A 25,611-nucleotide genomic window follows, 5' to 3' on the forward strand; every position below is an offset into this window, starting at 1 on the left:
AAATTTAACTCCTGGGTTCCCGCGGACCAGCTGATGGCCGTATAAATATGAGAACTTCCATCTTCAACCGACATATGAGAAATGGATCGGGATCTGAAACACGGATTTTATATGACTCTGCCTTCAAACGCCAGCCTAAAAGTATTCCCGGACAACACAATTTCATGCTACCAGGTGGACTTGGCTCGACACCTGGATCTAGAGGGTGACTGGGATGTGGCGCTGACGGAAATTTGTTATCCGCACACCTGGTTAAATATCCCGGAAAAGCCTTCCTGTACGTTCCAGGTGATGAAAATTACGGGCAAGAACAAACTCGCCGTTCACTCGCGATATTTTGACACGGGATATTATGATAACTTTGAGGTTATTGCAGGGCTGATAAACCCTCGTTTGAAGACTATAGATCCGAATCTGACTTTAAAATATGACGATATCCAGAAAAAGTTTCTGTGGGAAGGAGACGGTACCAGCCAGGTATATTTTGAAGCCCAGACGGCGTACATGCTGGGGATGCACCCTAATCAATGGCTGAGATGCGGACCCGGGGTCACGAGCTGTCCCCGCTACCCCGATATAAAAGCAGGGATGTATCACCTGTTCTGTTATACAGACGTTGTACAGCCTCAGGCGGTGGGTGACGCTTTTGCTCCTCTCCTCCGAGCGTTCGAAATTGGAGGTCGTTTCGGGGAAATAATTACAAAGAAATTCAACCCCGCTTATTACATCCCGGTCTCCAAAAGACATATTGAGACAATACGCATCGAAATCAAAAGCGATCAAGATCAAACGGTGGATTTCAGATACGGTAAAGTGGTTGTGACATTACATTTTAAACCGGCGGGATAAAAAAAAAATGGCTGGGGCAGCGCACAAAGCCGACATTTATAGATTTGTGCCTTACTATGAAAATCAAGTCGGGAACGGCCTTCACGGCTTCCACGGCGCTCCTGTTATGTATGGGCGCGGGCTCGGGAACATATTTTCGAAACTGTTCAAATTTGTGTCACCGCTGATTAAACAAGGATACACGATCGCCAAACCTCACCTGAAAAACGCAGCCCGAAGCATCGCTTCCGACGTAGTGAGCCGCGTTGTTGAGAGGGCCGGACGGAGTCAGGAGCCCGAGCAGCAGCGGGGGTCCGGGATCATGGTGCTCTCAAGAAGGCCCCGGAAACGCCCCCCGGGGAAACGGGTCAAAACGGTTAAAAAGCGAAAGACCCCCGGAAAAAGCAGAACAGTTCGAAGGAAGCATAAGAAGAGGAGGTTGTCCGGGGATATTTTCTCTTAAACAATGTCTCTTTTGCGAAATAATTCCCCCGAATGCACCATGAGCGAATTGGATTTATTCGCCGTCCCCGGGACCCAGCTGTCCATCGAGCAAAGCCAATACGTTGAAGTCAGCCCATTATCAGCCCTGACGGACATGGGCCCTATCGAGTTTTTTATTCCCGGAGACGGTGAGAGGTATTTAGACCTCAATAATACGCTGCTTTATCTGCGAATGAAAATTACAAACGCCGACGGGACTGACCTGGCTAATGACGCCCGCGTGGGCGTCATAAATTATCCTCTCAATACGATTTTCTCACAAGTCGACGTGACTCTGGGTGACCGGCTGATTTCCCAGTCCAGCGCGACGCACCCGTACAGGGCAATGATTGAGACGCTGCTGAACTTTTCCCCCGCTTCATTGAAATCGCAGTTCACGGGCGGTTTGTTTTACAAGGACACCCCGGGTCAGCACAATTCGACCGCTGTGGATGACGCGGGCCCGAATAAAGGCCTCGTGAGCAGAGCGCGCTTTAGCGCCGAATCGCGTGAATTTCAAGTTCAGGGTCCGCTGCACGCGGACATATTTTTCTGCGAGAGGCTTCTTCTGAATAACATTGATCTAAGAGTTAAATTAATTCGAGCCAGCGATGCTTTCTGCCTGATGGGGCTGGCGGCCTCCACTTTCAAGCTGAAAATTCTGGGCGCGTCCCTATTCGTTAAGAAAGTCACCGTATCCCCTGCAGTGAGATTGGGCCACTCCGCGGCTCTCATGAAAGGGAACGCTGTGTACCCGTTATCACGAATCAACGTTAAGACTTACGTGATCCCCAGCCATTCCAGGATATGCAACCAGGAGAACCTGTTTTTAGGAACCATGCCCAAATATGTGGTTCTGGGTATGGTGAATCACAATGCATTCAGTGGGAGAAGAGATCTGTCCCCGTTTGAATTTGCACACTATGACCTGGAGTACCTCGCACTCAGTCAAAACGGGAGACAGCTGCCGGCTAAAGCTTTCCAGCCTGAATTTAACAACGAACTCTCTGTCAGGGAGTTTTACAATCTCTACACCGCGACCGGACGACACCTCAAAGACCAGCCTCTCTGTATAGACCGGGAGGATTTTGCGCGCGGCTACGCGCTGTACGTCTTCAATTTAAACCCGGAGGAGGACAGCGGCGCTCTGAGCCCCGTCTCCACAGGCACCCTGCGACTTGAAATGAGATTCAGAGTCGCGACTCCGCATACCACCACGCTGATAGTGTACGCGTGTTATGATTCTCTCCTGGAGATTAATTCCAAGCGACAGGTCCTGTCCTGATGAACACCCTGGAATTGGACGCTGTTATGAGGGGCTTAATAGGAGACCTGTTTGCCGGTGTTTTTGCATCTGACGAGTTATTCCGGATCAAGCCGGGCCCTCCCGTATATTTCATTGTAAACACCCACCCTAGACATTTACCGGGGGAACACTGGTTAGCGCTCACCGTTGAAAAAAATGGTCGAGCCACATTTTTTGACTCGTTCGGCCTCAGCCCTGACTTTGATTACTACCCTAAAAGCATCCTGCAATATCTGGAGAATCTCCCAGATGTTAAAAACATTCTGTATCACAACAAGCAGCTTCAGCACGAGTTATCCGACGTATGCGGACAACACTGCATGTATTATCTGTATAACAGAGCCAGTGGGAAGTCGTACCGGGACGTGGTGTCTTTATACTCCGAAAATACTATCGCGAACGATGATTTGGTTTCTGATTTTGTGAAAAGATATCGTTATTGCCTTAAGAAAAGCTGCAATACCTCCTGTAACCAGCTAGCAGGGCCTCTGCATGAGTTTAAATATTGTCACGGCTTGTGTTAACCGGCGTTCCTATTTTTTTTATGTTTTTCCGTGTGAAAATGTAACCCCCGTCTTAGAACGCTCTCCTGATCATACCTTTAAAGTTTTATTGCGTTCGGAAAATTTAAACCCCTGTTTTTTAAACGTAGAAAGAAGCCTTGACCTTTGACCTTTGATTTTTGTATGTGTTTTTTTCGCCTGAAAACGGGGTGGATGTGTGAGAGCGGCCTTCCGATCATACCTTTAAAGTTTTAACGCGTTTGCATAATGTAAACCCCCGTTTTTAAACGTAGAAAGAAGCTTTGACCTTTGACCTTTGATTTTTTGTATGTGTTTTTTTTCGCCTGAAAACGGGGTGGATGTGTGAGAGCGGCCTTCCGATCATACCTTTAAAGTTTTAACGCGTTTGCATAATGTAAGCCTCCGTTTTTAAACGTAGAAAGAAGCTTTGACCTTTGACCTTTGATTTTTTGTATGTGTTTTTTTTCACCTGAAAACGGGGTGGATGTGTGAGAGCGGCCTTCCGAACATACCTTTAAAGTTTTAACGCGTTTGCATAATGTAAACCCCCGTTTTTAAACGTAGAAAGAAGCTTTGACCTTTGACCTTTGATTTTTTTATGTGTTTTTTTTTCGCCTGAAAACGGGGTGGATGTGTGAGAGCGGCCTTCCGAACATACCTTTAAAGTTTTAACGCGTTTGCATAATGTAAACCCCCGTTTTTAAACGTAGAAAGAAGCTTTGACCTTTGATTTTTTTTATGTGTTTTTTTTCGCCTGAAAACGGGGTGGATGTGTGAGAGCGGCCTTCCGAACATACCTTTAAAGTTTTATCGCGTTTGCACGCTTTAAAACATTGTTATTAAGTACAGAAAGAAGTGTTAATCTTTGATCCTAAATTTTTTTTATGTTTTTTTTCGCCTGAAAACGGGGTGGATGTGTGAGAGCGGCCTTCCGATCATACCTTTAAAGTTTTATCGCGTTTGCATGATGTAAACCCCCGTTTTTAAACGTAGAAAGAAGCTTTGACCTTTGATTTTTTTTGTTTTTTGTGAAAAATGTTCCGAATGTGTAGAAAATGCACCCCCGATCATACCTTTAATGTTTTTGCATCGTTGTTATTAAGTAGAGAAGTGTTGAAAGTTGTTTTTTAAACCGTATACCGAATAAAAGTGATGAAGGCCGGAGATGAGTTTCAGTCTGTGTTTTATTAGTAACAATATACAAAAACGTGACTGACTGCGATGTATTTTAAAGAATCTTGATCATAATATCCAGTCAGTTTTTAATTCGATACCCTCCTTTTATGGTGAGAAACCTTCCCAGCGTTGGAAGTCTTTTTTTTTCTTAAGTTTCTTCCTGGCCGGCGAATCGGTTAAAAGAAGGGATTTATCCGGCGAGCTGCTCCGGCCTTTTTTAAGCTTCTGAAGCTGCTCGCGGGCTTGCGGGTTTGATACGCACGCTACCGGGATGTTCCGCTCCTGTAAAATATTGAGGAACTTCACCCAGCCTGTAGGAGGGCTCGATTTCTTGAACGAGGATCCGAGATGTTTCATAAGATCTATGGCGTGAGACCCCCTCACGACTTTCCCCTTGTAAATAAATTCCCCCGACGGACTCCAGCGCGTATCACCCTTCGATAATTTCCTCATAATATATTCAGCGTTTCTACGCTCTCTGGAGGGGATATTCTTCAGGACCTCTGTGACAGTCTCACCCTCCTCCTCCTCCTCCTCCACCCCCTCCTCCTCAGGTTGCTTAGCGACGCGAGTCTCTTGCGGGGGTGAAACGCGTGATTCGAGTTCCCCCTGCTTGATCAGGGTTAAATAGCGCTGTAGCAGAGCCTCATACTTTTTAATTTTTTCATAAGGAGAGTGAGTACGTTCTTCCAGTATACCTCGCATTCGCGAGTCTAAATCATTTTCCGCCGTTTGTCTGATGTTATTTCCGCTCGGCGGAACGGAATGACCGAGTTGAAGCATCTGCTGTGGAGTGAGTAAAAACATCTTTTGCGCCGCTTTGAACGCCATTATCCTCTGGGTACTATTAGACTCGTTATAACGGGCAGGGCCGCGGCGAGCAGAGGCAGGAGAAAGCCGCCCGTCTGAATCAGCGCTCCCCGCTTCTTTTTATAACTGGTTTTTCTGTCGGCCAGAAGACGTAAAACTCTTTTTCGTTTTTTCAAGGCCCGGAATTGAGAGTCGCTCAAGGCGATATTCCCCTTTAATATATTCAAAGCGATCTCGGATAAAGTTTTCAGAAGCTCCGGCCTGCAGGTCTTCAGGCTGTGGTGACGCTCCCTCGCCCCGGCTCTGATTAGCGCTTTAAGAGCGGGGGCGTTCCTTTTTAAAAGAGAGCTCATATCCGTTTATCTTTCTGTAAATAAACTGTGGGCCACTCGTGCGGGAGTAATCCCGATCTCAGTCTGAACTGATCTGGACACTCCTGCGTGCAATCCAGTAATAAATACCCGTAAGGTACGCTCGTAGCATCATCAAGTGCCTCCAAAAAAAATTGTTTTCTGCCGGGAAACATTTGCTGAGCCAGAATGTTCATCTGTAACTTGTCTCTGGGATTTTTAAACAGCACCATATAATTACAATTCAAACTGATGGTTCGACTGTATTTCCCTTTATGAAACACGTTCTGTGTGATCATGATGACGCTCATATTCCGGTGATGTCTGTACTGGGTGAAAATTCTTACAACTTCAGGATGATCCGTTGCTTGAAAGATGAGATCGTCCAAAATAACCAGATGGCTCTGACCTTCAGGGAAAAGGCTGTCGTCCAGAAATGAGTCAGGGAGTCCTCTTACAAATTTAATATTTTTATTCTTCAGTTCAGAATACAGAGGTTGTTCAGACGTATACAGCCATACAATGTTGTCAGGCACATATCTCATAGCGTGGCTACAATTTTCCAGCAATGTTTTCACAAACACAGTCTTTCCCGAACCACTCGGTCCAACGATGAGACAGGAGAATGGGGGCTGAAGTCTGGGGTCAAACTCCACCGTATTTCCAGAGTGAGACATGTTTCAAAATCCGAACGGTTCGGTTTCCCCGTCCTTTAAAAGACGCCGCTTGTCATACACCACCCTGAAGGATTTTTGAAATGACACGTTTGTCAAACTGAAACTGCTTTTATGACGTTTAATTCCCTGCTGCGGCGTTATGATAGATGCAGCGAGGGCGGGATCTTTTATATAACCCTCGACCAGATCTTTGACGCTGTCAAAGTTTATTTTCTGACAGCTTTCGTGGGTTTGAGTGATCCCCTTCACACGCATGACCGTTTTACCTCGTGCGGTTTTATATGCGTAACTTTTAGGTCCCGCCGCTGCAAACTCTGTGATGACGTCGCCGTTCAACTCGTCGGTGAGCTGCCCCAGATAATTACCGGTAGGCAGCGGGGTTTCACCCCGCCTACAAACGTAAATCAGGCTATCGGTATCATAATACAGAATCCTGTCAGGATTTGCCACAGCCTCCATAAAACCGTACAAGGTCAAACGCGCGTACGCCGTTGTAAACGCCGCGATGAAAATATTGACGGTTTTACCCGGTCGGCTGACGTGCCGCGGGCCGTACCTCCATTGAACCATAGCCGCCTGACTGCTGAGGAATGTTAGATATGTGACCTCGTACTCTTCAGAAAACAGATACCTGAACAGATCGTCAGCATTTTTAACGAGCGCGGTCTGCGTCAGATTTGCCCTCTGGGCGAATTTCCCCCAGAAGGAGTTGAGGCAGATCTTAGCCATCTGTCGTTTTGCCGGATTGTGACTGATTTTTTCTGGGTCTAAACGAATCTTCTGATTCAGCCAGTAGTCCGTGATGTATTTTTCTCTGCTCTCGGAGTCTTTATCAAATTCGGGAGGGAAACCAGAGGCTTCCTGCTTGTGTTTTAAGAAGGTGTTTATGTACCCCTCAAAGATTTTATCACTTTTTTCCTCAAAATGCCAGACTTCAAAAATCTTAGCTACAGCATAGCCTGTATCCAGAGCGTTGTGGAATTCCGGGGTCGTCCAAGTCCCAGACAGAGCTCTCTGCTGCTGACTGTGTGTGCACGCTGCAGCTTGATTATTTTCATCAGCGCAGGTGCGACACAGAGTAAACACCAGTTTACCGTGAGGAGTTCTGTGTGGGAGGACGGGGAATTTTAGCCCCTGGGGCGGGTACACGATGGCTTTGATGAGCCCGAAATAAGTCCTGGGGTCTCTGAAATTTCTCTCTATAATTTCCGGATGCCCCGTGGGATATGTGAAATTTACGTTAACGTAAGGATACAGCGAGGTCACGTCGACGTAATAGACCGTCTCATCTTGCTCAGCCGTGTACCTCAGACGGGCCGCGCAAGTCCGACCGCCGTATAAAGCGTCGCGAGGTTCGAGGGGCGGCGGTAACCCCCTGCGGGCGAGGAAACACCGAACGCTCTCATCCCTCAGCCTCATTTCAAGCCATTGATGCTCCCAAATTACGTTGAGGGTGACGCCCGGCATAGCCCGCAGAAAGGCTATTTTTTTCTGACATGCTGCGTGGAGCTCTCCAAATGAGGTGTTTGTGAGAGGGTTTATTTCATGCTGTGTAAAACACCTTGCACACCCGTGGTAAAAACATCCGAGAAACTCCCACACTTTTATCCGGCCGTCAATCTGAGCATACCCATCAACATAATAACCTCCTATTTTTTTCTCGCCCCTGTTTAGAGCATGATCGATGATAATGTTTTGCGTCTCAGCAACCCATTCTAACCATTGCACGGCCACGTCCGAATATTTTTTATGCCTCGTTCTATAATTGTCGGCGGAGGGGATCGCCAGCGTTTTTGGAGCAAGAAAGTTAGTTTGGAAGACTTTCATACACGCCGAGGCGATTGTAACGCAGGTAAAAGGATCCATGAGTGTTTCAGCGATGAATTCAGACATAAATTTGGAGCAGGCTGCAGCCAAGATTTTTGTGTCGTTATCACAATACATAACGGCCTCGGCTTTAAAATCGAAAATTGCGTTTTTTTTTCCGCACGTACCACGCGTTAAATTCCTCTCTTTCTCCCTCTGACATATTTGCGACCCCATAAGCCGCTGAGTCAGGGTACGGACCGACATAGTTCAGATTTTTTTCTGAACTGAACAGGTGCGGAAAGTAACCTTTGCGGATGATTTCGTCTTTCAGCCGGATCCCCAGGGCTTTAGGCATCTGAGATAAGCGCATTGTAAGGAAAGATAACGAATCTTTCATAAAAAACATATTTCTCTGAATGCGTCTCTTCAGCTTTGAGCGAGGTCATATAGCAGAGGTGACCCTCGCTCGGCTCCTGGAGAGCCTCGCCGCATATATGACACCTCTTCTGTTTACACACGTGCGGAGCGCTGTTTTTAGAAAACGCTATGTAATACTCACGTTTACATCGAGAGCATTTTTTTCTGTTATCACACACATTAACGAACTTACCGGCGGAAGGACGATACTTCGGCTGTTTATGCAGGCTGTAACAGGTGGGAGAGCGACACTCCTTGTTACATTCGCTGCAGAATACAGGGTTATTTTTCTCATAACACTGCGTGGATTCACAAATTTTACAATATGACGGACAATTATGGGAGGCGTGGTTATTGTACCCCTCAAAGCAAAACTTACATACATATTTCACTCCCAAAAATCTCTTTAAATCGATGATTCCGTAAAAATGATTATTAAACAGAAAAACGAAAAGAGTTTTCTGCTGCGCCGGTATTCCTGTCTGGAATTTTGTCAGCTTTCTCTCCCCTTCGACTCTGAAAAACACCACAATTTTACAACCCAGAGCGTTTTCAAATTTTCCCACCTGCTCTAAAGATACCGGCGTAGCAGCCGTTAATCCGACGCTATTTTGTAACGCCAGTCCGCGCTGCTCCGCCTCGTGCGTACTCAGATGAGGATTCAATAACTGAACGAGGTTTATCGCGAAACATAAACTGTTGTCAGGATTATACACGATATTAAGGCATTTGGATTTTTTCCTCAGAACCTCGTGATGGAGGAGGTCATCTATTCTGCGCTTCCCCGCGCCGTTCTGGTTGCGGATGACTTGAACCACTAATTCCAGAGACTCGTCGGATAAAACGTTGGAATTTGATTGTATCAATCGTTCTAACAGATTTTGGAAGCCCGTCACATCGCCAGCGTCGTTATATGAGCTGATCAAAGCGGCCTCGTTGTAGACTGAGTCCCCACGAATCTCCATTTGGATAAAGTCCCCGGCCCTGGCGTGTGTTAAAGCCTTTTCGACCGAGTTATGAAGAGCCCCTACGACGTTACGGTAAAATTCCGCGTAGTCGGGAATTTCGTCGGCGCGCTGGAAATTGAGAGGCAGCCTGATTTCGATATTGTTAAAAGCAGGTCTCCTGATGACGTTAGCAGCCCCACCACCCGTCATGGGAGAGTGTCGGCTGGGTCCCGGTCGTGCATCATCCCCGTCTTCCATCAAAACAGAGATCGCCGCGTTTATCGGGGTTAAACGAGCTCTGTTTAAAATCTCTTCTCCGTGCGCATTGCGCGGGGAGGGACTTCTTAAAGGTGAAAAAGCGCGAGCGTCGTTAGGCGTTTGATTTAATTCATCCACCGCGGATTGGACGTGAGGATTAACTTCACACGCGAGGAGGTTTACGGCGTTATTTAACGGAGTCAGACGTACCTGGTTCAACGCTGCGGACCGGACTCGTCTGGAGGTGAGGTGTGCGGGGGGTCAGGGGGCTCTTCAGTATCAGACTGGACCGTCGAATTTATAGCGTTAATCGCAGAAATGATGTAGGGGTTAATTTCTTCCGCTCGGGGCAGTCTCTCACATGGTGCTCTATTGAACCACAAACAAGACACGCTCCGTGGGTCCATCTCCTCTGTGCATCTGGTGCCCTAAATGTTGCCCTACTCGTGTCCCTAGCTTCGTCAGTAGGGGGAGCTGTGACCCCACGGAGCGCAGGGGCTGTGGAGCGTGGGGAAGGCGGAGCTCGATCGGAACCGGAAGGGAGAGGGACGACGCGTGCCTGGCCACGCCCTTCGCCTCGTTCCCGACGGCGTTCTTCTAACCGGTTGTCGAGTCGTATGACCAGATCGATGAGCCCGTCTAAGTCCCGCGGTTCGTCCTTCGCCGCCAGGTGCTCTTTTAGGACCAATGACAGTCCGTTTACAAAGGCGGCGCGGAGGGCAGTGCTATTCCAGCCGGATCTCGCCGCCGCGATGCGGAAGGCGACTGCATAGGCAGCTGCGCTCCGACGCCCCTGTCTCATTGACAGTAGCGCGGTTGAAGCGGACTCTCCTCTGTTGGGATGGTCGAACACCGTTCTGAGCTCCCGTACAAACCCAACGTATGTATGAAGGAGCCGTGAGTTCTGCTACCAGAGCGCTGTAGCCCAAGCGCGTGCCTCCCCGCGAAGCAGATTTATTACATAAGCTACTTTGCTAGCATCAGTCGCGTACATCACGGGACGCTGTGCGAAGACGAGCGAACACTGCATCAGAAAATCCGCGCACGTCTTCACACAGCCTCCGTACGGTTCTGGAGGGCTTATGTATGCTTCTGGGGACGGAGGAAGGGACCGTTGAACGACCAGTGGAACGTCACTTTCACGCGCAGGGTCCTCGGGAGGGAGAGCCGCAGCGGCGCCCGAAGGGCGCGCCTCCACTTGTGCGGCGAGAGCCTCCACCCTGCGGTTTAGGAGAACGTGCTGCTCGGTCATTAAATCGATCCGAGAGGTGAAAGCGGTGAGGATCCGCTGCAACTCACCGATTACCCCTCCCGAAGCCGCCGACGCGCCTTGGTCTTCCATTGGCCGTTCAACAGCCGGTTGACGCCCCTCGGGGTCCATGACACTGGCCGAGATATCCTGTTGTGAAAGTGTAGGTACACGGACCCACAACAGGGGGCGTAATGAACGGACAATGGAGAAAGGTGAATAACAAGTTTTACCGTTGTGAAACGAGCACAACGAATACAACAATTAACAATTTGGGGTCGAATCCGCTGGTGTCGTGTGGGCAGGCTCGAAGGTAGGAGACGTCCGTCTCAGTCGAACCGGAACCACCCAGATCTCCTCTGCCACCGAACCCTGGAAATACTGGAACCGCCAAGTCCCGAATTCCCAGGTGGCCACTGCCTCCGCTCGTCGGATCCGGTACTGCTGGCGGGAGAGAGCAACAACACACAGGTGTGGATGCGACAGCACCCAGTAACGGAGAGGGGAAGAGCCGCCTCCACCTCTTGTCAATATATAACAGGAAGGTGAGTACTTATCCAAGCAATTTAGCTATCAGTAGTCAGCAGTCCTGAAAAGGTTTAACAAGTTTTAGCTGGTTATTCAGACTATGAATGCAGAGAACGTTACCTCAGTCTTAAGGCGATATCTCGGCACTGAGGTGGAGACGCCGTCCTGATGATATACCCCCGGGCTGAGTGGAGTCAGCTGTGTCCAGTAATGGGTGACAGCTGTCACCCTGACTGCTCTCGTACGGCGGCGGCGCCCTCTGGTGCCTGGAGCCCGCACTCCAGGCAAGGCGCCCTCTGGTGGTGGTGGGCCAGCAGTACCTCCTCTTCAGCGGCCCACACAACAAACGGATTATTTCAAATTTAAATGAAAGGGGCTCTGTTGAGCAGCAGTGGAGTGAGCTGTGTTTGCTGAACGCTGTGGAGCAACCTTTTTAAAAAGTGTATTTTTTGGGGCACAAGTGGGAAGAAAAATTGTTGTGTATCAGTCTGAAGTGTGACTGCAAGGTGACGAACTGAAAAATGACTGGTAAACAATCCAGAACGCGACAAACTACTCTATTAACAGCGAGGTCTGCGTCGCGGCCTCCACTAAAAAAGCCTCCCCGGAGAAGGGACACTCAGCGGTGGACACCGAGTCATTCAGACGTGAGCTTCTGTCTTCCTTGAGCCAGGATTTAATAGATACTTGTGTTGAAGTGAAATAGCCGCCATCAGAGCCGACATCAACACAGCCAGGTCGGAGCTGAAGGAGTACAGACAGTCAGTAGCATCGGCACTGTCTGTACTGGGCGTCACGGTGAAGGATGAGGAGCAGAGCCAGTCGACAGGCACGGTGAAGAAAGACGTTCATCACCTTGCTGCAGTGCAAACCAAATGTGAAGATTTAGAGGCCAGATCACGAAGAAATAACGTCAGAATCGTGGGGCTGCCTGAGGCTCAGAGTTGTTCTACATCCTCTTTTTCAGAGCCGCTTAAACAAGCATTTGATTTGGAAAATGCACCGCTGCTGGACACGGCACACCGCTCACTCCACCTGGCGCCACGACAGGGGAATCCACCACGCATCATTGTGGCCTGCCTGCACTATTTCCAGGATTGTGAAAACATTCTTCACCTCGCATAGGAGAAACAACAGATTAAGATGGATGGAATGACCATTTCAGTTTTTCCAGATGACACTTGAAGAACCTCCAAAGCCCGAGCAGCATTCAATGACGTCAGACGGCAACTTCAAGGGTTCGGTATCCTTCACCCAGCCCGGCTCAGAATCACCTATCAGAACACTGAGAAAGCCTTCTCCAGCCCAGAGGAGGCCCAGATGTACATCAACCAGAACATTAAGAGGAGTTGAGCAGGTGATTAATAACGTTAGATGGATAATATCAGGCCATGAGTTTCCAAATTTAAATATTCGTTAAAAGTGCTTTATTCAATCATGTTTATTTTTTGGGACATAAACAAATTTGCACATGTTGTATGTATATAATATGTGGAGCATGTCTGTTCACATATTAGGCTATTAATATGTGTATATTATATATGTATGTGTATATATAAAATTATGCTAATTTACAGGTGCCTTGCATTTTTTTTCCCAGCTGTTGCTCTGCTGTGTTTAGAGCTTGGCTGTTTTTGACTAATGGGGGATAGGAGTGTGGGTGCGAGCTCCAGCTGTTCCAGAGGGGTTAGCACAAGTTGGGCTTTTTGATCTTACTGTAATATCTTTTTATATATTTATTATTTATTACCAGGAAATTCATTTGCACTCAAGGGTTGGACAGACTGGCGTCCTGTCCTGGGTGAACCCCGCCTCACGCTCTATGACTGCTGGGATAGGCTCCAGCCCCCCACGAGCCTCGATTGGACTACACAGTTGAAGATGAGTGTGTGTTAAAGGTTTGCATCATCCCATTAAACATAGCAGAGTTTTTACACATCTGAAATCCTGAGGGACTTAAATAATTTTTCTACAGGAGACTCACCTATGTGCCAATGAACACTCAAAATTAAAAAGAGGCTGGATAGGCCAAATTTTCCATTCCGAGTGTGGGGATAGATCTAGAGGTGCCGCCATTCTTATACGGAAAGGTGTCCCATTTGTATCAACTAAAACAATATCTGACATTAAAGGCAGATATGTTATAGTTGTGGGAAAACTGTTTGGTAGCTCTGGTTCATATTTATGGCCCAAACTGGGATGATCCACAGTTCAACATTTTTGCAAATATTCCTGATCCTGATCCTTTCACTTAATTGTAGGGGGAGATTTCAACTTGGTGCTTGAGCCAAATCTGGATAGATCAAATCCCAAGTTCGCAAATAGGATATCCAAATCTACAAACACAGTTCTTTCGCTTACAGACTCTTATAAACTATTGGAGAAATGACAACCCTGCATCTCGGCAATATTCCTTTTTTTCACTTGTACATCGTTCATATTCAAGAATAGATTTTTTTTTTCTGATTGATATTAGAATTTTTTCTTTTGTTACTAATTGCCAGTACCATAGGATAGTAATTTCTGACCATTCCTCTGTCCAATTAGATATGAGCTTACTGGATGGTATTGCAAATCATCGTACATGGCGTTTGGACCCATTGTTACTCTGCCATAAACATTTTCAAAACTGTATTTCAGACCAAATAGATTTTTTTATTGATATTAATAGCATGCCAGGTATGTCTTACACTATTATTTGGGAAGCACTTAAGCACTAAGGGAAGCCTACCTTAGGGGGCAAATAATTTCATATGCATCTCACAGGAAAAAAGAACATAGTCATCGCCTCACTGACCTATTGCAGCAAATTAAAGTGTTAGATAATAAGTATGCTACCTGTCCAAATGCCAATTTGTATAAAAAACGATTGGTACTTCAAGTCGAATTTAATGACCTTTCCAATGAACAAACAGAAAGACTATTATTGAAAACAAAGCAAACCTACTATGAGCATGGGGATAGGGTTGGCAGATTATTATCTCACCAACTTAGACAAACTTCGGCTCATCAAACTATAACTGAAATTAACACGGCACAGGGATTACTGTCCTCCAATCCTGTAATTTTAAACAAGCAATTTAAAGAGTTTCACACCAACCTTTATACATCACAGGATTCCACCAATCCACATGAGACCGAGATTTTCTTTGAACACCTTGAAATTCCAAAGGTCAGTCCTGAAGACCAGTCTGTCATGAATGCCAAAATGTCATGTGAAGAAATAACACAAGCTATAAATTCTATGCAAAGTGGCAAATCGCCTGGTCCAGATGGACTGCCAGTTGAATTTTATAAGACTTTTTCAGCTAAACTATCCCCTTTTTTAAGTAAACTTTTTGAAGAAATCTTCACCACACTAAAATGACCTCACACCATGAATCAAGCTACTATCATTGTTTTGCCCAAGAAAGGAAAGGACCCTCGATACTGTAACTCTTATTGGCCAATAAATCTGCTTTTCTGTGATTACAAAATCCTCACAAAAGTTCTGTCTCGCCATCTTGAAACAGTGATGCCTAAAATAATTGACCCAGACCAATCAGGTTTTATATTAGGGAGACAGTTATTTTATAACATGTGCCGTCTGTTTAATGTGTTGTATTCTTCCCACTCCACCCGTCAACCAGAGGTTGTAATTTCTTTAGATGCTGAAAAGACATTTGATCGGGTGGAGTGGGAATATGTATTTACTACCTTGGACAAATTTGGATTCAGCCCAACCTTTAAATCTTGGGTCAAAATAATTTATTCAACACCACTGACAGCAATACACACCAACTCTATGACATCAAGTTATTTCCCGTTGCACCGTGGCACGAAACAGTGTTGTTGCCTGTCACCATTCCCTTTTGACTTGGCCATAGAGCCTTTGGCCATTGCCCTGAGAATGGATGATAGGATTAGTGGTGTGTGTAGACATGGCACGATACACAAGGTGTCGCTTTTTGTGGATGACCTTTTAGTATACCTGTCAAATCCTATGCAATCTTTACCAGCCCTCATTGACATATTAGGCACATATGGCAATATATCAGGGTAAAAACTGGATCTTTCCAAAAGTACTTTGTTCCCGATTAATGATTTGGCAAAATTAATAGACTTTAGTTCTTTCCCTTTCAACAGAGATGAAGAACTCACATATTTAGGAGTCAAAGTTACACATTTGTATAAAGATCTCTATCAATATAATTTTAAAATCTTGTTAGAACTCACCAAACAAGATTTGTCACGATGGTCTACATTACCCATTTCTTTGGCTGGAAGAGTGAATACAATTAGGATGACAGTCCTACCATGCTTCCTGTATCTATTTCAAATGTTGCCTTTTTTTCTACCCAAGTCTGTGTTTAAAGAGATAGACACCTTGATTTTGTCTTTCATACATAATAAATCGGTCCCAAGAATGAGGAAAATGTTTCTGGAGGTACCCAGGCCAGCAGGTGGTCTGGGCTTGCCCTGCTTCATTAAGTATTATTGGGCTGCAAATATAAGTAAAATGATCTCCACAAATCAGGGTCCAGTTGGGGTGAATATGGAACTGTATAGTCACCCAGGAATTTGCCCTATTTCTCTATTAAGTTCTGCGATCCCTACAAGTCCACAACCTCAGATCCATAATCCGGTTCTTAAACATTCCTTAAAAATTTGGTTCCAGTTTAGAAAGCACTTTCATATTAATCAGTTATCCTCATTTTCTCCTCTGTTGAACAATCACCTTTTCCGGCCATCTCAATTTGCTTCTGCATTTCAAATCTGGTACAATAACGGTCTAGTCTTTTTTAAAGACCTTTTTAGAAATAGAGCATTTATGTCATTTGAAATGCTACAAGAAAAATATAATATCTATGTAAAATCTCATTTTTTAGATTTTTACAAATTAAAAGTTTTGTTAATAAATATTTTAGTTTCCCGGGCTCACTTTCTAAGAATGTCACAGATAAAGTGTTAAACTTAAACCCTTACACAAAAGGTAATATCTCAAAAATTTACACAATGATTCAGAATATTAACCAGTGGTGGGCACTGTTCAGCTAATCCAATAACCGATAATTATCACAGATTAGCTTTTCAGATAAGTTTTAAAACCATCATCGGACCAATTATCTTCCGATAAATTTAGTTCGATAACTTTTAGGCCGCTAACATTTTTTTTTTTACATAGCTAGTAACTTGAAAAACATTTATAATCCCTTTTGCTCTTGTCTGCTATGTATTTTGCAGCAGTGAGGTAACTCAGAGGAGCTGAGCTCAACTGCCTGGCTACCAAACTGCAAAAAAAAAAAAAAAAAAAACTAGAGACATTCATCACCAAATGCCCCGTGCGCAATATTATTTTCCATGTAAAGTGCAGTAATATGTACTTGTATGGGGTGGGTATTTGGTTGAAGCCTTATGTGTTTGATGTAAACTGGGATATACAATGAAAAAAATTGAGATTGGCATAATATTTATTTAGAGGATGTGACAAACAGTGACCATAAAACGTCGGTCAGGGTCGCCAGCCTTCAAAACAAATGCAACCACTGGTGACCTTGAAACGGAGGTCAAGGTCACCGGCCTTCAAACCCATGCGAAGTACTCCTCCAAGGCATGTACCCACCAAGTATGAAGTTTCTGCGAGCAATAGGTGCTGAGGTACATTGTGACGCAAGATGAATGAATTGTGGCCGGACAACAGACGGACGAACTGACGGAAGGATGGATGGACAACCCAGATGCTATATGCCCCGCCTCATGGCGCATAAAAAAAATATCATTATTTCTTAACCCTATACAGTGGTCCAGTGATGTGGCAGAGGTCTTGAAATGGGAAACAGGTTTGAATTATGGTTTGGCTTCATAAATAAAATGATTCTGGATAGAATAACTATGTTAATGTAAACTCTTAAAATGTACAAAGTGATATATAACACATATCTGGTAATTTTAAAATAATGCACTAATTCTGAAGATTTGAACATTAAGACACAGGTAAATGTAGCCTCCGCTCATACTGATTGGTTGATTCATTCATTCTATGCAAAAACTAACACAAGTAAACGTGTTGGTGTTTACAAATAAATGTGCTTTTGTAAGATATGTCATTTTTTTTTGGAAAAAAAAACCAAACATTTGCAAAGCCAAAAAGTCTGTTAAATTGTGATTCAGGCCATGTGATATAACCGGCGTCAAAATGCATAGGACACTACCATCTACTGGCGACCGGTTATATCACAGTGTTGTCGACTGCAGGATTTTAAAATTATCTGTAGGTTTCCAAAATTTGAGAGACTCCACACGTGGAGATAAAAACAAATCATAGATCTGACAGGTTTAGTTGTACAGTGTGTGTCAGTCACACGGTAAAAACAACACACAAACAGATTTCACACACGAACATTCCCAGGTCAAACACCTCGCTTTCTGATTGGCTGCATGTTACATTTAGCTCCTCACGTCCTTCTTAACACACCACACACGGCAGGAATATCTGATAAGATTATATTTAGCGCCATCACGATTGTCGGGGCGTCCTTAAGATTGTCGGAAGGGGAAGATCGGGTCTGATATCAGCCTAATTATCTTGAACCAGGCTTGATGTTATGACACCTCACGGAGTGACTGATTGATCTGTTATGACACCGCATGGAGCCCCTAACCGATCGGATGTTATGACGCCTCACGGAGTAACTGATTGATCTGTTATGACACCGCACTGAGCCACCAACCGATCGGATGTTATGACGCTTCACGGAGTAACTGATTGATGCGTTATGACACCGCACCGAGCCACTAACCGATCAGATGTCATGAGGCCTCACGGAGCCACTGATTGATCCGTTACGACACCGCACCGAGCCGCTAACCGATCGGATCTTATGACGCCTCACGGAGCCACTGATCGATCCGTTACGACACCGCACCGAGCCGCTAACCGATCGGATGTTATGACGCCTCACGGAGCCACTGATCGATCCGTTACGACACCGCACCGAGCCGCTAACCGATCGGATGTTATAACGCCTCACGGAGTGACTGACTGATGCGTTATTATCAGGCTGGATGGTCTGGAATTGCAGGACACAAATGCACGACTCAGACAAGCAGCTCTGGTTTTTAGAAGGTTTTACTATTGAGGATAGCGGTGGTCGGTACACGAGTAAGCAGTCCAGAAAAAGCAGCAGTACAAAAAACATCAGGCAAACAGCCATGGTCGAAGCAACAGGCTGGAGGTCAGGTACACACAAAGAGGCAAGCAAGACTATGGAATGCAGGAACAGAGCTGGAATGAGGGCACAGGCACGACAAACTGGCGGGAACAAACACAGCCAGTGAGCTTAAGTAACTGCAGGTGGTAATCAGCAAATCAGGAACAGGTGTGCATGGAAAGCACCAGAACTAGGGCGTGGCCAGAGAGATAGAGAAACACCCATCACCAAAATCCAAGGGAGAGAGACAAGAGAAAGAAAGACAGACCCAAGCATAAAAACCCCAGCAAGAGAAGAAACCAACCAAACCCAACGAAATGCAAAAATAACAAACAGAACAAAATAAAACAGAACACCCAGCAAAACTCAAACCTTGACAGTACCCCCCCCCACCCCCCCCCCCCCCCCCCCCACCCCCCCATGGCCAGGTCCAGACGGCCCAGGCACAGCAGGACAAGAGCCACGAAACTCACGGATCAGAGCAGGATCAAGGATGAAGCGGGAGGGAACCCACGACCGCTCCTAGGGGCAGTAGCCCTCCCAGTCCATCAAATATTGAACCCCACGACCACGGCGGTGAGAGTCCAAAAGCCTCTGCATGGCAAAAACAAAGCCCCCACCCACAAACCGGGTGGGGGGTGAGAGGCGGGGTAATGGCCGGGGGGCACAATGGGCTGGAATGAACATGCTTGATGTGGCTAATATGAAAGGTCAGGTGGATACGCATAGTCCTTGGGAGGCGGAGGGGAACAGAAACTGGATTAATGACTTTGGAAAGTGGGAATGGACCAACGAACCTGGGAGCCAGTTTTCTGGGCAGTCTTTAAGAGGAAGATAATGTGTTGAGAGCCAAACTTTCTGTCCAGGTTTGTATGCTGGCGCGGAAGATCTTTTTTGATCAGCCGTAGTAGGGCACAACGTGCCTGCTCCCAGGTTCGTCGGCAGTGGAGGATGAGTCCCAGGGCAGAGGGGACAGAAGAATCAAGTGCTATGGATGGAAACAATGGAGGTTGATGACCGTACACTAAATGAAATGGAGAAAAACCAGAGGGAGACTATTGTGGGCCAGTTCTATCCAGGACAGTTGCGTAGACCATGAAGTAGGATGCTGGGAGGCGAGAATCCGGAGCCCCTTTTCTAACTCTTGATTGACACGTTCTGTCTGTCCATTGGCCTGGGGGTGATAACCTGAGCTTAAGCTGGCAGTGACCCTGAGGAGACGGCAGAATTCCCTCCAAAAATTTGATACAAACTGCGTTCCTTTATCCGACACAATATCCTGTGGAAATCCATGCAACTTGAATACATGTGTGAGCATTATTTTGGCAGATTCTTTTGCTGAGGGAAGTTTAGGTAGAGGGATGAAATGAGCCATCTTGGATAGTCTATCCACCACGGTTAAAACAGCGGTATTTCCTCTTGAAGGCGGCAGACCAGTTACAAAGTCCAACGTGATATGTGACCAGGGACGAGTAGGGACAGGCAGTGGCATTAAAGAGCCCGCGGGAGGTTAGAGGACTTATGAATTGCACACGTTGAGCAAGCATTAACATAATCAGTAATATCTTTTAACATCTCCCATGATGCACTGAGTGTTTCTTTCTCTTTTTGCTCTGTATGCACCACTCTGCATTTAATCATTAGTGATTGATCTCTGCTCCCCTCCACAGCATGTCTTTTTCCTGGTTCTCTCCCTCAGCCCCAACCAGTCCCAGCAGAAGACTGCCCCTCCCTGAGCCTGGTTCTGCTGGAGGTTTCTTCCTGTTAAAAGGGAGTTTTTCCTTCCCACTGTTGCCAAGTGCTTGCTCACAGGGGGTCGTTTTGACCGTTGGGGTTTTTCCGTAATTATTGTATGGCCTTGCCTTACAATATAAAGCGCCTTGGGGCAACTGTTTGTTGTGATTTGGCGCTATATAAATAAAATTGATTGATTGATTGATCTCGGGCCACCAAAACCTCTGCTGAATAACAACTCTGTCTTTTTGATTCCTGGATGTCAAGACAAAACGACTGTCATGTCCCCACCTGATCACATCCCCCCTGAGAACAGCCGGAACGAATAGTCTACCCTGGGGACAAACTGGAGGAACCGGAATATTGCCTAAAGCAGAGTGGACCCTAGAATCTATGTCCCACGTTAATGCTGACACAAAGCATGATGCTGGCAAGATAGTCCCCGGATCGGTCGGTGCATCGACTGGATCACCCTGCCGTGATAAAGCGTCAGGCTTGCCATTCTTGGAGCCAGGTCAGTAAGAGATCACAAAGTTAAAACAGCTAAAGAAAATGGCCCACCTGGCCTGGCGAGCATTAAGCCGCTTAGCGGTTTGTAGGTAGGCTAGGTTCTTATGATCAGTATAAACCAAAAAGGGAATCTGTGCCCCCTCCAACCAGTGGCGCCACTCCTCCAAGGCCACTTTAACTGCCAACAGCTCACGGTCGCCAATGCAGTAGTTTGCAGAAAGTCCGCCTTCACGGCGTCGCTGCCTCTTGGCGGAGGAGAGTCGAGTGAACCCCAACTGCATTGGATTGTAAGTGCTGACATGACTGGAGGAGGACGAGTGGGCGGGAGATCTTGGGGCGCATCAAGCAGGAAGCTGGACGGCACGGCGAGGAAGGTCCTGCAGACGTCGGTCAGTCCGTATGGTGAGTGAGTGCTGGTCAAGCTCATCAGGCAATTTGACGGCCACCAACTGGTCCTGAATGTTTTCGGCAAGCCCCTGAAGAAAGACATCATTGAGTGCTGTGGGATTCCAATCGCTCTTGGCTGCCAGGATGCGGAAGTCCATGGCATAGTCGGCATAGCCTCATGAGGGCACGGGCTGCTTCTCACCCCGGAGAGGTGTGCTGGAAAACCGATCGCAGTGCCGCTGTAAAAGCCGGAAGAGACGCACAGGTTGCAGATCGGCGACCCCACTCCGCTGTTGCCCACGCCAAAACACGACCGGGCAGGTGAGTGATCACGTAAGCTATCTTCACCCTGTCAGATGAGAACGTACATGACATGAGCTCAAAGTTTAATTCACACTGAGTAATGAACTGTGTGACGTCACCGGACTTGCCTGAAAAGGATTCAGGCGGTGACAGCAGATTGCAGCATTCAGGTTCAGGTACAGAAGCTGGTGAAGCCGTTGATGGTCCTGAAGGTGGCACACTGGTGCTGCCGATGGCTGGAACAGTAGAAGCCTGATGATCTAACACAGACAGTAATTGTCCCATCAGGGTGTTCACTGACTCCATGAATGAGTTCTGGCATTTAGCGAGGTCGCTAAACCGGGAAGAGAGTGCGGTGAGATGATCATGTTGCTGTGCGAGCTGCTTACTGTGGTGTTGTACCGCCTGCTGAAACGGGATAGAGCCAGCTGTGTCCATCGTTGGCCAGTTTGTACTATCAGGCTGGATGGTCTGGAATTGCAGAACACAAATGCCCGGCTCAGACAAGCAGCTCTGGTTTGTAGAAGGTTTTACTATTGAGGATAGCAGTGGTCGGTACACGAGTAAGCAGTCCAGAAAAAGCAGCAGTACAAAAAACATCAGGCAAACAGGCGTAGTTGAAGCAACAGGCTGGAGGTCAGGTACACACAAAGAGGCAGGCAAGACTATGGAATGCAGGAACAGAGCTGGAATGAGGGCACAAGGCATGACAAACTGGCGGGGAACAAACACACCCAGTGAGCTTAAGTAACTGCAGATGATAATCAGCAAATCAGGAACAGGTGTGCATGGAAAGCACCAAAACTAGGGCGTGGCCAGAGAGAGAGAGAAACACCCATCACCAAGATCCAAGGGAGAGACTAAGAGAAAGTAAGACAGGCAGACCCAAGCATAAAAACCCCAGCAAGAGAAGAAACCAACCAAACCCAACGAAATGCAAAATTAACCAACAGAACAAAATAAAACAGAACACCCAGCAAAACTCAAACCTTGACAGTTATGACACCGCACCAAGCCACTAACTGATCGGATGTTATGACGCCTCACGGAGCGACTGATTGATGCGTTATGACACCGCACCGAACATGTTTTCACTGTTATTTGATTTCTTTGTGTGACTGACATCGTTATTCAAACATTCAAAAGGGGATTCTTGTCGCCACACAACTCCAACAAACGAGAAAGTTTTTTGACAGTTCTTGTTATTGAAAGAAACCTTGTCTCCCTAACCGGATAGAGTTGTGATGTCATCAAGCGTGTGCTTAGGTGCTGTCTAGCGGGATCTTGAAAATTTCTTTCTTTTTTTATACAAATGAAAAAAATGACATATTTTACAAAAGCACATTTATTTGTAAACACCATCATTGATTCACTTGTGTTGGTTTTTACATAGAATGAATGAATCAACCAATCAATCAATCAATCAATCAATCAATCAATCAATTTTTTTTATATAGCGCCAAATCACAACAAACAGTTGCCCCAAGGCGCTTTATATTGTAAGGCAAGGCCATACAATAATTATGTAAAACCCCAACGGTCAAAACGACCCCCTGTGAGCAAGCACTTGGCTACAGTGGGAAGGAAAAACTCCCTTTTAACAGGAAGAAACCTCCAGCAGAACCAGGCTCAGGGAGGGGCAGTCTTCTGCTGGGACTGGTTGGGGCTGAGGGAGAGAACCAGGAAAAAGACATGCTGTGGAGGGGAGCAGAGATCGATCACTAATGATTAAATGCAGAGTGGTGCATACAGAGCAAAAAGAGAAAGAAACAGTGCATCATGGGAACCCCCCAGCAGTCTACGTCTATAGCAGCATAACTAAGGGATGGTTCAGGGTCACCTGATCCAGCCCTAACTATAAGCTTTAGCAAAAAGGAAAGTTTTAAGCCTAATCTTAAAAGTAGAGAGGGTGTCTGTCTCCCTGATCTGAATTGGGAGCTGGTTCCACAGGAGAGGAGCCTGAAAGCTGAAGGCTCTGCCTCCCATTCTAGTCTTACAAACCCTAGGAACTACAAGTAAGCCTGCAGTCTGAGAGCGAAGCACTCTATTGGGGTGATATGGTACTACGAGGTCCCTAAGATAAGATGGGACCTGATTATTCAAAACCTTATAAGTAAGAAGAAGAATTTTAAATTCTATTCTAGAATTAACAGGAAGCCAATGAAGAGAGGCCAATATGGGTGAGATATGCTCTCTCCTTCTAGTCCCCGTCAGTACTCTAGCTGCAGCATTTTGAATTAACTGAAGGCTTTTTAGGGAACTTTTAGGACAACCTGATAATAAAGAATTACAATAGTCCAGCCTAGAGGAAATAAATGCATGAATTAGTTTTTCAGCATCACTCTGAGACAAGACCTTTCTGATTTTAGAGATATTACGTAAATGCAAAAAAGCAGTCCTACATATTTGTTTAATATGCGCTTTGAATGACATATCCTGATCAAAAATGACTCCAAGATTTCTCACAGTATTACTAGAGGTCAGGGTAATGCCATCCAGAGTAAGGATCTGGTTAGACACCATGTTTCTAAGATTTGTGGGGCCAAGTACAATAACTTCAGTTTTATCTGAGTTTAAAAGCAGGAAATTAGAGGTCATCCATGTCTTTATATCTGTAAGACAATCCTGCAGTTTAGCTAATTGGTGTGTATCCTCTGGCTTCATGGATAGATAAAGCTGGGTATCATCTGCGTAACAATGAAAATTTAAGCAATACCGTCTAATAATACTGCCCAAGGGAAGCATGTATAAAGTGAATAAAATTGGTCCTAGCACAGAACCTTGTGGAACTCCATAATTAACTTTAGTCTGTGAAGAAGATTCCCCATTTACATGAACAAATTGTAATCTATTAGACAAATATGATTCAAACCACCGCAGCGCAGTGCGTTTAATACCTATGGCATGCTCTAATCTCTGTAATAAAATTTTATGGTCAACAGTATCAAAAGCAGCACTGAGGTCTAACAGAACAAGCACAGAGATGAGTCCACTGTCCGAGGCCATAAGAAGATCATTTGTAACCTTCACTAATGCTGTTTCTGTACTATGATGAATTCTAAAACCTGACTGAAACTCTTCAAATAGACCATTCCTCTGCAGATGATCAGTTAGCTGTTTTACAACTACCCTTTCAAGAATTTTTGAGAGAAAAGGAAGGTTGGAGATTGGCCTATAATTAGCTAAGATAGCTGGGTCAAGTGATGGCTTTTTAAGTAATGGTTTAATTACTGCCACCTTAAAAGCCTGTGGTACATAGCCAACTAACAAAGATAGATTGATCATATTTAAGATCGAAGCATTAAATAATGGTAGGGCTTCCTTGAGCAGCCTGGTAGGAATGGGGTCTAATAAACATGTTGATGGTTTGGATGAAGTAACTAATGAAAATAACTCAGACAGAACAATCGGAGAGAAAGAGTCTAACCAAATACCGGCATCACTGAAAGCAGCCAAAGATAACGATACGTCTTTGGGATGGTTATGAGTAATTTTTTCTCTAATAGTTAAAATTTTGTTAGCAAAGAAAGTCATGAAGTCATTACTAGTTAAAGTTAAAGGAATACTCAGCTCAATAGAGCTCTGACTCTTTGTCAGCCTGGCTACAGTGCTGAAAAGAAACCTGGGGTTGTTCTTATTTTCTTCAATTAGTGATGAGTAGAAAGATGTCCTAGCTTTACGGAGGGCTTTTTTATAGAGCAACAGACTCTTTTTCCAGGCTAAGTGAAGATCTTCTAAATTAGTGAGACGCCATTTCCTCTCCAACTTACGGGTTATCTGCTTTAAGCTACGAGTTTATGAGTTATACCACGGAGTGAGACACTTCTGATTTAAAGCTCTCTTTTTCAGAGGAGCTACAGCATCCAAAGTTGTCTTCAATGAGGATGTAAAACTATTGACGAGATACTCTATCTCCCTTACAGAGTTTAGGTAGCTACTCTGCACTGTGTTGGTATATGGCATTAGAGAACATAAAGAAGGAATCATATCCTTAAACCTAGTTACAGCGCTTTCTGAAAGACTTCTAGTGTAATGAAACTTATTCCCCACTGCTGGGTAGTCCATCAGAGTAAATGTAAATGTTATTAAGAAATGATCAGACAGAAGGGAGTTTTCAGGGAATAC

This window comes from Thalassophryne amazonica, chromosome 3, assembly GCF_902500255.1.
Source record: "Thalassophryne amazonica chromosome 3, fThaAma1.1, whole genome shotgun sequence".
Lineage (NCBI taxonomy): Eukaryota > Metazoa > Chordata > Actinopteri > Batrachoidiformes > Batrachoididae > Thalassophryne > Thalassophryne amazonica.